Genomic DNA, 10,422 nt, shown 5'->3' on the forward strand with positions numbered 1-10,422 from the left:
TTTATCCACCTCTGGTGAAAAAGACAAACTTTCGCTGTTTCAGTAGGAAGCGGGTCAAATTTGAACTACAGCTGCCTCACAGTTTGCTCTTTATTTTTTCCAAAAATTATTTCTAGGTACATAAGTATCTATTTAATGAGAAACACCCAAAAAAAATCCAAGACTCAACCATTAGCTAGGAACGGTCATTCCCGCCGTTTTGACCGCATTTTGAAACGGGCATAAAAAATTAAAAAAATTTAAAAAATTGCAAAACCTTCGCATTGTGTCATTATATGTGGCCATGTTACCAGGAGAAATAATAAACTTGTAATACGATAATTCTTTTAAAAAAGTGTTCTCAGAAACGAGCTATCATGTGTGGAGATCAATGGCATTCAAGCCAAATGATCAATCTTATGGCGACATTCATGACATAGTTTGTTAAAATGATCTCATATCGTGCACAAGGGTGCATATTAGAATGGCAAAAAATGTTGCCTAAGGAAGTTTTCATTTTCTTTGAAAGAAAAAATCATTTTTCATTTTTCGAGAGCCCAAAATGAGGTTTTTTTGTGAAGGACCTACCATATATTTGTTGCAAAATGGGACCAACTCAATTTTATAAAAAATTAGGCCATATTTAATGCACAAATGACCAAATGGTTGGTTGTCAAAAGATTTGATCCACCTCTGGTGAAAAAGACAAATTCCCGCCGATTCAGATGGAAGCGGGTCAAATTTGAACTGCAGCTGCCTCATAGTTTGATCTTTATTTTTTCCAAAATTCATTTCTAGGTACATAAGTACCTATTTAATCATAAATACATGGTTTGGTGGCGATACGTCGAGGTTTGGACGGTGGCCGAGGGCCCCAACTCTAGAGCGCGTAAACTCGCATGCCCGCCGCGTGGTCACCATGTGACCGTGGAGTTACCATGTGTTCTGGGAGGCCTAGGCATTTCTAGTGGGTTGGGCACTCCCCAGGTAGGTGCTAGGAAGAAAATCACAACATAAGATTCTCACGAGGAGACCGATCGATGCTCAAACATGAATAAGCAGCCAAGTGTTTGATTAGCGGTACAGGAAATGCACATGGCTAATGGGCGTGAGTTTTGGATGAGGATGATCAGTTACTAAGGAGACCGTCTTCACAAATTTTCAGCTCAAAAGGAGGAGCGTATGTGGTACTTGCTTTGCAAAGTAGCACACTGGACATAAATACGAATGTTGAAGCTAGGCTCAAAATAATGAATGGATTGAGCTGGCATTTGGTGGAGGATGGTTATTTGGGCATAGGAAAGCACTGTAGAAAATGGATACCATTTGGACATGCCAAAGTGGTACTTCCTTCACAAAGTGTTTTTCTGAACAAAATAGGAAAATGAATATTTTTGAATTATTTCTGAACTAGGCAAGGAAGGTTTTTTACATATTGGACGAAGATATGACCCAAAGAATTTATGAGATTTTTTTGGGAATTTTGGGAATGACAGAAATATAGGTTGCTTCACAACCTAGGGCAAAAACTGCCACATGGACATGACACATAGGCAAAACTGATGAGGTGGCGCCTAGTCATAGCAACCCACCATAATTTACAAGGTTATGACCATCTATATTGGTCATGATCAGCTAGAAATAAGGCAGCGGAGCAGTGCTATCTGCTTTATGACCATTTCGTGTAAGGAAATTACGACCTTTCTGACCAAAATGGTCGTTATAGTTTAGGGTTTGGAGCCCCCTGAACAGCTTTTGACCAATTGGTCTGAAATGGTCATAGATCTATGACCAATTCTTCCAGGGTTACTGACAGAAGGTCACTAGTTGACATTTTTCTTGTAGTGATATTCTGAACAAGAATCAACAGGTGGTGAGCGTATGAGTTCATTGCATCCAGAATGGCACTCAATGCCTTGGTGCCAATTTTGTAAGTCATTGCGGTGTTTACCTTCAAGAGTGGACTGCTGCTAGTGCGACACAAAACAGCTACACAGATCATAGTGTAGATATAACGGGAAAACCGTAAGCATCAGAGTAAAATCAGCAAAATGGAATTTGCTGGAATATATGTGCTAGTATTGCCGGTACGGCTAGAAAGCCTTCGGATACCATCTCTCTTCAACTGAAGGTGCCGTACTGTTAATATCAGTGTAACTCTCAAAGGCGACACAGCTCCCCACGTTTCCTTGCTATTCTTATAGGATTCAAGTGGGCAGGCCACTACAAATCCTATTCCCATGTTTACAAAATCCTACAAATCAAAGAGGCCCGATGAGTTCAAAGTGTCCATACCAAGCGACCGTATAGACCTCTACACTGCAAATGTCCCTGCTCATATTCACTACAAGGAACATACTGTACTACTATCATACTCCCTCCGTTCCAAGATATAAGTCTTGGTAGAGATTTCCACTATGGATCACATACAGATGTATCCAGATACATTTTAGAGTGTAGACTCACTCATTTTGCTCCATATGTAGTCCATGGTGGAATCTATACAAAGACTTGTATTTAGTAATGGAGAGAGTACTTATTAAAGGAGAACGGAAGAGGAACATGGTAAAGAAGAGCAAGAAGATTTTGGATAATAAAATGTTCGTTGCGCAGTGCCCACACATGATGAACCAGAGCGCATTAAGAAAGCAACTCCCTGTTATCTCTCTATATGTGGTGCACGTGCTTTTTCGAAAGTAAAGTAGGAACATTAGCTGACCAATTAAATGTTATCTGTTTTAGTAATATCAGCATCATATCAGATTCGTACTTGAGCAACAAGTTTGGAATTATGAGTGGCACGTTGTTTAGCTTGATGGATTCAGGAGCAGTGCTAACAGGTACGATGATGGTACTGAATATAAAGGCATATCTGCATTTGGGTCAGTCGACCATTTCAGGCGGTTGGATGAAGATCCTACGTCTCCTAGCCCTTCTTCTTCCTTGTCTCTGATTCTTCCCATATAGAACAACGCACGGGCCGCCGGCCGGACCATCGGCCCCCACCGCCTGTGTTCCTCCGCCATCCCCACCCCCACCCCCGCCCCCACCCACGTCGAGTTTTCCTCGTTCGGCGAGGCCACCACCACCCCAGCCCCCAACCAAAGTCCCCACCCGAGCCCCTTCGTTCACACCGGCGAACTCCGGCGAGCTCTGAAAAATTGACTGACCCAATTTTGAAATTTAGTCTACTGTGATTTAACTAGTGTGGAATATAAAAGGGGAAAACCATAAGCATTGGGAGTATAGTGTTGAGCATGCCATGGCGGATCTGAAGGTGCAAACCGGACAAAGGCAACTTCACAACCAATGTTTGCTCTCAACTAGCAAGTAAGTGATGGACAAGAAATCAGAGTAAAGCAGTGGCGATCTATTTTCTTGCTGCGATAAATAAGTTGAGCAGATATGAAAGAGTACCGCCTCTGGTGCGGCGTCGTGTATGCAGCTGCTGAGAATTTGACGGTGCTGCAGTAGCGATGGCTGTCGGCGGCGTGGAAGCAGATCAAGGAGGGTAGACGGTGGCGGCGGGGCGCGGTGGACGAGACGGTCATAGGAGCGGCGCCGGCAAGGTGGACGACGGCGGGGATGAAGCGAGAGGACGGGATGCAAGGATCCTAGTCCGAAGCCGTGGATGAGAGAGGTCGATCTCTTGTAATGGACGGCGGCGTTGGGGTATCAGCTCCGGCATGGTGGAGGAGGACAGCGGTGGATGGGGTGGTGGACGGAGGAGGCTGGGGTGGAGAGGGTGTTTTGGCACCCACGGAGTACGAATGGGGAAATGGAGGTGGAGAGGAAGGGGGGAACCATGTCTTCAGGGCGCGCTTGTCTCAAATGCGAGGAAATTTACAAACTTAGCCCCCGTTTCAAATTTCCTACATCACAGCAATATTAGTCGGTTGGGGATAGGACGGTAATCTCGCATACACCGAATATTTGCCGATGAGAGTTTGCTTTTGGCGCCCACCATGTATGAATCGGGGAGGGAGTCGATTTCGGCCGAGGACACACTGTGTTTTGGCGCCCACCGTGTATGAATCCGGGTGAGAGGCGGTTATGTCATGTTCGAGTGAAATTACAAACCTACCCCTATCGAAACCTATAGAAATCGAGCAGATAGGCTTTGCGTGGCAGGGATAGGAAGTAGTAATTTCCATCTCGCAGATTTTGGTTTCGGGCGGTTACTGCGACTTTCCCCGCTTCGTTCAAATTTTGCATTGTGCACGTTTACCATGCCAACTCAATTCGAATCCCGTTTGTATTCTAGTATTTTTTTTTCGGGCGGGATCCATTTTCGATTGGAATAAATTCTATATACATCATTTTTTATATATACTTTCAAAAGCACAACAAAGAATTCTGCTCCTTTATATGTATAATATGCTTTACAAATACAATGATCTCAAAATCATAAGGTTGAATTCAAAAAATTAAACCAAATTATGTTCTACTAAAATGTATGGATCAGTAATATCTACATATTAAATAACATAGATGCGCGTGAATTCATATGAGTATGCATGTTTGATAGATCAATTTTGGTTTGAGTATGGATTACATGTATCATCATCTCGAATTCAAATATATGAATCCCTTTTATGCTCACTCCTTTCACGCCCATCTCTCTCGCATGCATGCTCCTTCATGTAGTTATCACTCTCTTTTCTCCATCTCACCTGCACGCTCACTTCATGTTTCTCCTATCCTCGCAAACATGGTCTCTCGACGTCTCCCTTGAGAAGTGTCACACTCTCCCTATCATTATACATTACACGGTTTTCATTATCTCTCATGTCTCTACCGTTCTCTCGTATCACTAGGTACCTAAGCTTTCTTTTTCACCGCCACACACACAGTCTCCACTCGTCTTTCACTTTGTGTTTCTTTCTATGGGATTCTCTCACACACCCTATATGTCTCTAGATATGAATCATACCACTAAAATTACTCTCTCTCTCTCTCTCTCTCTCCTCTAGACACAACATTTGTTGCGGTCTCCTTTTCGTCTCCATCCTAGACTGACATTATTCATTTGTTTACCGATCAGACAAACTCCCCCCCTCTCTCTCTCTCACACACACAACTCCTGCTTCCACTCCCCTTCCCGACTACCGTCTCTCTCTCTCACACACAAAACTCTCGCTTTCGCACCCCCGTCTCGTATTTCTCTCACAAACATTTATTTGACTAGCCTCTAGATAGGTTTATACACCCGCACACTCGTGCTTCCACTGTCGCATACATGTCTCTCTCCCGCTCCTTGTATCTATGTAGATTTTTCTTCCCTTCTTGAGACACGCCCTCTCGATCGTGCACACACACACTATCGCCTCATTTTAAGCTGATACCTCTCGCACACACACTCTTTGTGTCTTTGTCACACATGCACTCCGTCCTCCTCCTCTCTCCCTCTCTCTCTCACACACATGGGCTTTTTGCAACAACTAGCAAGATGCCCATGCGGTGCACGGAACATGAAGATGCATTTGTATGAGTAGTTATCTTGTGGGAGAAAAGGATGAACAAGGGAAGGCCTTATTTGCAAGTGTGGAGAGGGGTGTGGGTATCTTTTTGCAAAATTGCCATAGTTTCCTTCCTATCCGTCAGATATAGATCGGACGGCCTATATTGCAGGATGGCAGGCACACGATCATCACCGACTATGCTTTTTTATAAGAGTAGGGATAAAAAACAGAGTTGGTGATGATGGTGGGCCTGCCATCCTGCAATATAGGTCGTCCGATTTATATCTGATGGATAGGAATGAAACTATGGCAATTTACCGCACTCCTCTCCACATTTGCAGATAAGGCCTTCCCTCGTTCATCCTTTTCTCCCACAAGATCTTGATGTTCCATGCAACGCACGGGCATCTTGCTAGTAAGAGTAGAAAATAGACATATACCACTTCTCGAATCTTGAAACCAACAACATTCCTCCCTTATCTCATCAAAACCACCAAAGGAATATATTTTGAGTGAAACATAACATTTTTTTAGTGATATACGTATTTCAAAACTAGACTTTTTTTTTCTATCAAATCGGTGAATATGTATTAATCTACTCAGATCATGTGGCAACGCATTGGCACATTGCTAGTAGTTATTATAATTTTGTGGACACCAGACAAACGGTGGAGTACATATACGAAGAGAAGAGGCGCACGCACGCAGTCGGTCTCTCGCTGTCTCGCACACATGAGTGTTATGTAAAGGCAACGTTAACAAATAAACCCTAAAACCCTAGGTGCACGATTGCTGCATTCGCGGGTACCGGGTACGTGGTGGAGCGCACCTTTGTAGGAATAGTCAGCTCACGTGATAATTTGATCCATAGGAGTTGATGGTCGGGACCACAGGTGAACGACTTGGAGGTGGTGGCTCGCCAGTTGCCACAGATCGAGTAGCCACGTTTAAAATATCATTTTTTTAGCGGGGTTAAGAGTTCCGATTTTCAATGGCGCGTTATAAGTACTAAGTAGTTTTTAAACGATTGGTATGGAGTGAAAATGGAATTCATAGTACTACCTACTACGTACCTCCTTGGCGTATGGTTGTATGGGTTTATGTCGCGAGATGTTGAACCTGGTAGTTCTAGGGCAAATACTATGTTTAGATTTAGATGTTGGTTTTCAGTAATGAAAATCGGAAGGGGGAAACCCTTCTTTGATTAAAAAAAAACTACTACCTCCATTCTGGTTTACTAGTCCCCATCGTTTTTTGGGTCAAAGTTTGTCCATGAATTTTACTTGTAAAATGTGAATGGAAAATGAGATTTTGTTATACGCAAACAAAAAAGGACTGGAGGGAGTGATTGCTCTGACACGGACGCGACCTCTCATAGCGCAGGCATTGCGCGTCGGCCAAGAGGGCCCCACTCGCTGCAGGCCCGGCTGAACACGCCTCCTCGCCGCATGCAACCGGCTTCAGACTGCCCCACCTGCATTCATTGAATCCACGCGTGTGCCGGCAACACGTCCTTCCGCGAGCCGGCCGGCATTTTAGAACACAAAAGTGACCAAAATATAATTAATCACGCATGGTCTTGACTTGTTGTGCTCGCACTGGTAGTAGGAACTAGAGGTTTTTCTTTATTCATAACTCTCCTCAATTTTTTTTGGCTTTGAAGTGAATCATGGTTGTGGACATTATGTATGAATGTGGAGATATCTGTGAACATGAGTTTGATGTGGAAGTTGAACTTGGAATGTCGGGCTTGCGCGTGAACTATACCATGTCCAATGCTTCGTCTGTTATTGTTTGGAAAGTAATTGCTGTTATTACATGACCCGAAAAAAAATATTTTGTGCCACATCAGTAGATGCACGGACATCACAACAGGCATGCTGACTGGATAAACATTTGAACCTAGCTACTATGAAGGAAATTTTGTATGGACAATAGTTTTAGATAGCAGGAGACGCCTAGCCTGCTCTGCCTCTGCTAGCTTATTTCTGGCTTCTTCCATCTCTTCTTTGGCATGGGTGAAGAGAGTATGCATCTGATTGCTCTTTTCGCTTCTTCAGGAACTCAGCTACATTCTCAAGGGCTGCTGCACGCTTTCTTTCAGCCTTTACTAGAGCCACGAGGACACGAACAGCTGACGACTCCACCTGGCTTGTGTGTAATCCAGCATCATCTGGGAATTTGCACCTTGTGTCTAATCCAGCATCATTACGGAACTGGCACCTTGTGTGTAATCCAGCCTCATTGTGGAAACATGATCTTGAGGTTGACCATACTTCCCTCCTCGCAGGAACTGCATCCTGACATGAAGTTGCTTCTTTTTTAGATAATTACTCAGAGCAACCCAGATCCATTTAGTAGAAGCCAGATAAACAGAACTGAGAGAAGTGAATTCAAAAGGAAAAAAAAATAAAAACAGACTACAAGGTGAGAACACCCACTTCCTACATCAAGCTAAAAACGAAAGCATTAGGACGATTAAGACTCTTCTTATGACACATCAAAGAACACGAGGCTTAAGAGAAACAGAAACTACAACGTATACACATCGAAGAACACGAGGCTAAACGAAAGTAATTGAAAGGGTGTTACTTACCAAAGCTCGTTTTATAGGTTCGGTGCAGCTCCTCTTTAACTTGCCACGCTCCTTGAAGATGTCCCCAATATCCCGTGTTCGGTCTTCATTGCTCCTCTGCATGTTCGCACTCGTGGTTTTAAAATCTCAACATGGCAAGAAAAATATACTACTAGTAATACTCGCGCATCTTGTGGGCAACATAAAGCACTCGTCTGCCATGTTAGAGCATCTCCAACAGAATCGCAACGCGCGGCGCTTTAAAAAAGCATTTGCAGTGCTGAGATCGAGAAGTAGAGATAGAGAGTAGAGGATAGTTCTCAGCATAGATAGATAAAAAAATAGATTATTCAACTACTCCTCATCATCCGACTCCTCCTCGGTGATGTCCTCCTCCGACGTCTGATTGTAGGCGTGAAGATACCAATCGTCATCGGATTCCCAGGGCGACGCTGCTCCTAGCCTCATGTTGAATTGAGCGTCCGCTTTTCGCCTACGCTTGTCCTCGCGATACGCAGCTCGCTCCGCCCTCCTCTTATCCCTCTCCGCCCTCCTTTGCTCGTAGAACTCGCGCTCGTTGATGATGTCCTACGGGAAGCGTTGGCGCCACAGCGCCATGGCTTCCTCGTCCATCTCGGCGATGCCAAGACGGTGCTCCCGCCTCCGGTTGTCGCGACGATCCTCGTCGGTGATAAGCCGCGGCAGAGGCGCGAGCTCCTGTGCCCGCTCCCGCGTCGACACGTTGGGGAAGTTCAATGTTCTATGAGGCCACCGGAGGCGCCACGCCACCGCGTCGTACACGCGGGCGGCCTCGTTGGCGGTGTCGAAATTGCCGAGGCCGAGGCACATCCCGGGTAACCGGATCTCGGTGGAGAAGCCGCCAGAGGGGCGCGCGCGGACGCCGCCGTATCCCCAAGTTTCCCGGTGACACGACGGAATGGTGGCGCGGCGGCGGCGAGGCGAGAAAGAACGGGGAGAAAGCGGTGGCGAGGCACAGAGCGGGGAGAGAGCAGTGGCAAGGCACAGAGCGGTGGGAGGGCGTTGGATTTTATAAAGCGCGCCGGACGCCGCGCGCCAAAACTAGCGCACGCCCGGCCGCTTTTTCCAGCGCGCGCGCAATCCTTTCCCGACGTCTCTGCTATCTCTACTCTCTTCTCTACTGTTATATTTATTTTATATTTAATGTTTATCTCTACTGCTCTACTCTCTATTTTTCTCTCTACATTTTCCCTACTCTTATAAAAAACAGAGTTGGTGATGATGGTGTTCCTGCCATCCTGCAATATAGGCCATCCGATTTATATCCGACGGATAGGAAGGAAACTGTGGCAATTTGGAAAAAAGATACCCACACCCCTCTCCGCATTTGCAAATAAGGCATTCCCTCGTTCATCCTTTTCTCCCACAAGATAAACTACTCATACAAATGCATCTTGATGCGTGCAACGCATGGGCATCTTGCTAGTTCTAAAAAACTATCCATCATTTGCCACACTACTGGTTGCAGATGAAATACCTACCCAAGCACAGCGCAATACAGGAGCGACGCATAATTACAAGCTGATATTCTGTTGGACAATGGAGGCTATAACCAATTACTTTTACGGGAACAATAGCCCCCAGGAAATTGAAGGGTAGGTATGAACAAAATTGGAACTGCACATGTACTGCTAAGTGATTCAATACACACATTACCAATCGAGAAGGAGAACGATGATTGCGGCGGCCTCTGTGAGTCATGGTCGGCAACGGGAGTCAGTTCATTGTCCACGACGGTGGTGCTTCTACGCTTGGCGTCGGCTTCCGGGAAGCAGATCCGAGAGCATGGAAGACGGTGCCGGGGAAGAGGCTCCGTGTACGACGACAACGGTGGACCGGCTCCAGTGCGGCGTACGAGGTCGTCGATGAGGCAGATGCGCTGCGGTGGACGAGTGCGCCGATGTAGAAGGGGAGGAGCACAAAGGCTGCGGTGCCGTGGAGAAGTCTATTTTGCGGTGGGGATAGAAAATGGGGAGTATTCAGGTGTACTACTCTGGGTGCCGGGGTGGGGTTGGCTGGGTAGGGTGAACCAGAAGTTACGAAAACAGCCCCCTACCAACCGTCATCCGTAGCCTGTTCCGAAGGCTATGACGGTAACTTCCCACTGCTCGAATCAGGGTCGCGGGAGATTTTGTGACACTGAACTCCCCGTGTGGCGTGTTGGGTGATTCGGCTAAGCAACTAGCGAGTAGTACTAGTAAACTCTGCATATTAGGTTTGACCGAAGTCAAACTTCCTAAAGTTTGACCAAGTTTATAGAAAAATATAAACATTTACCATAACAAATATGTATGATGTGAAAGTACATTCAATAATTAATCTAATGGTATTTATTTGTTATTGTATATGTTAATATTTTTTGTTATA

General features: G+C 45.3%; 1 pseudogene; it reads right to left on the reverse strand.

Annotated features, from left to right (window-relative positions):
- Positions 1-2,100: 2,100 nt before the first annotated feature.
- On the reverse strand, positions 2,101-8,973 carry LOC141027395 (uncharacterized; annotated as a pseudogene).
- Between the last annotated feature and the right edge of the window lie 1,449 nt (positions 8,974-10,422).

This window comes from Aegilops tauschii, chromosome 7 (genome assembly GCF_002575655.3).
Source record: "Aegilops tauschii subsp. strangulata cultivar AL8/78 chromosome 7, Aet v6.0, whole genome shotgun sequence".
Lineage (NCBI taxonomy): Eukaryota > Viridiplantae > Streptophyta > Magnoliopsida > Poales > Poaceae > Aegilops > Aegilops tauschii.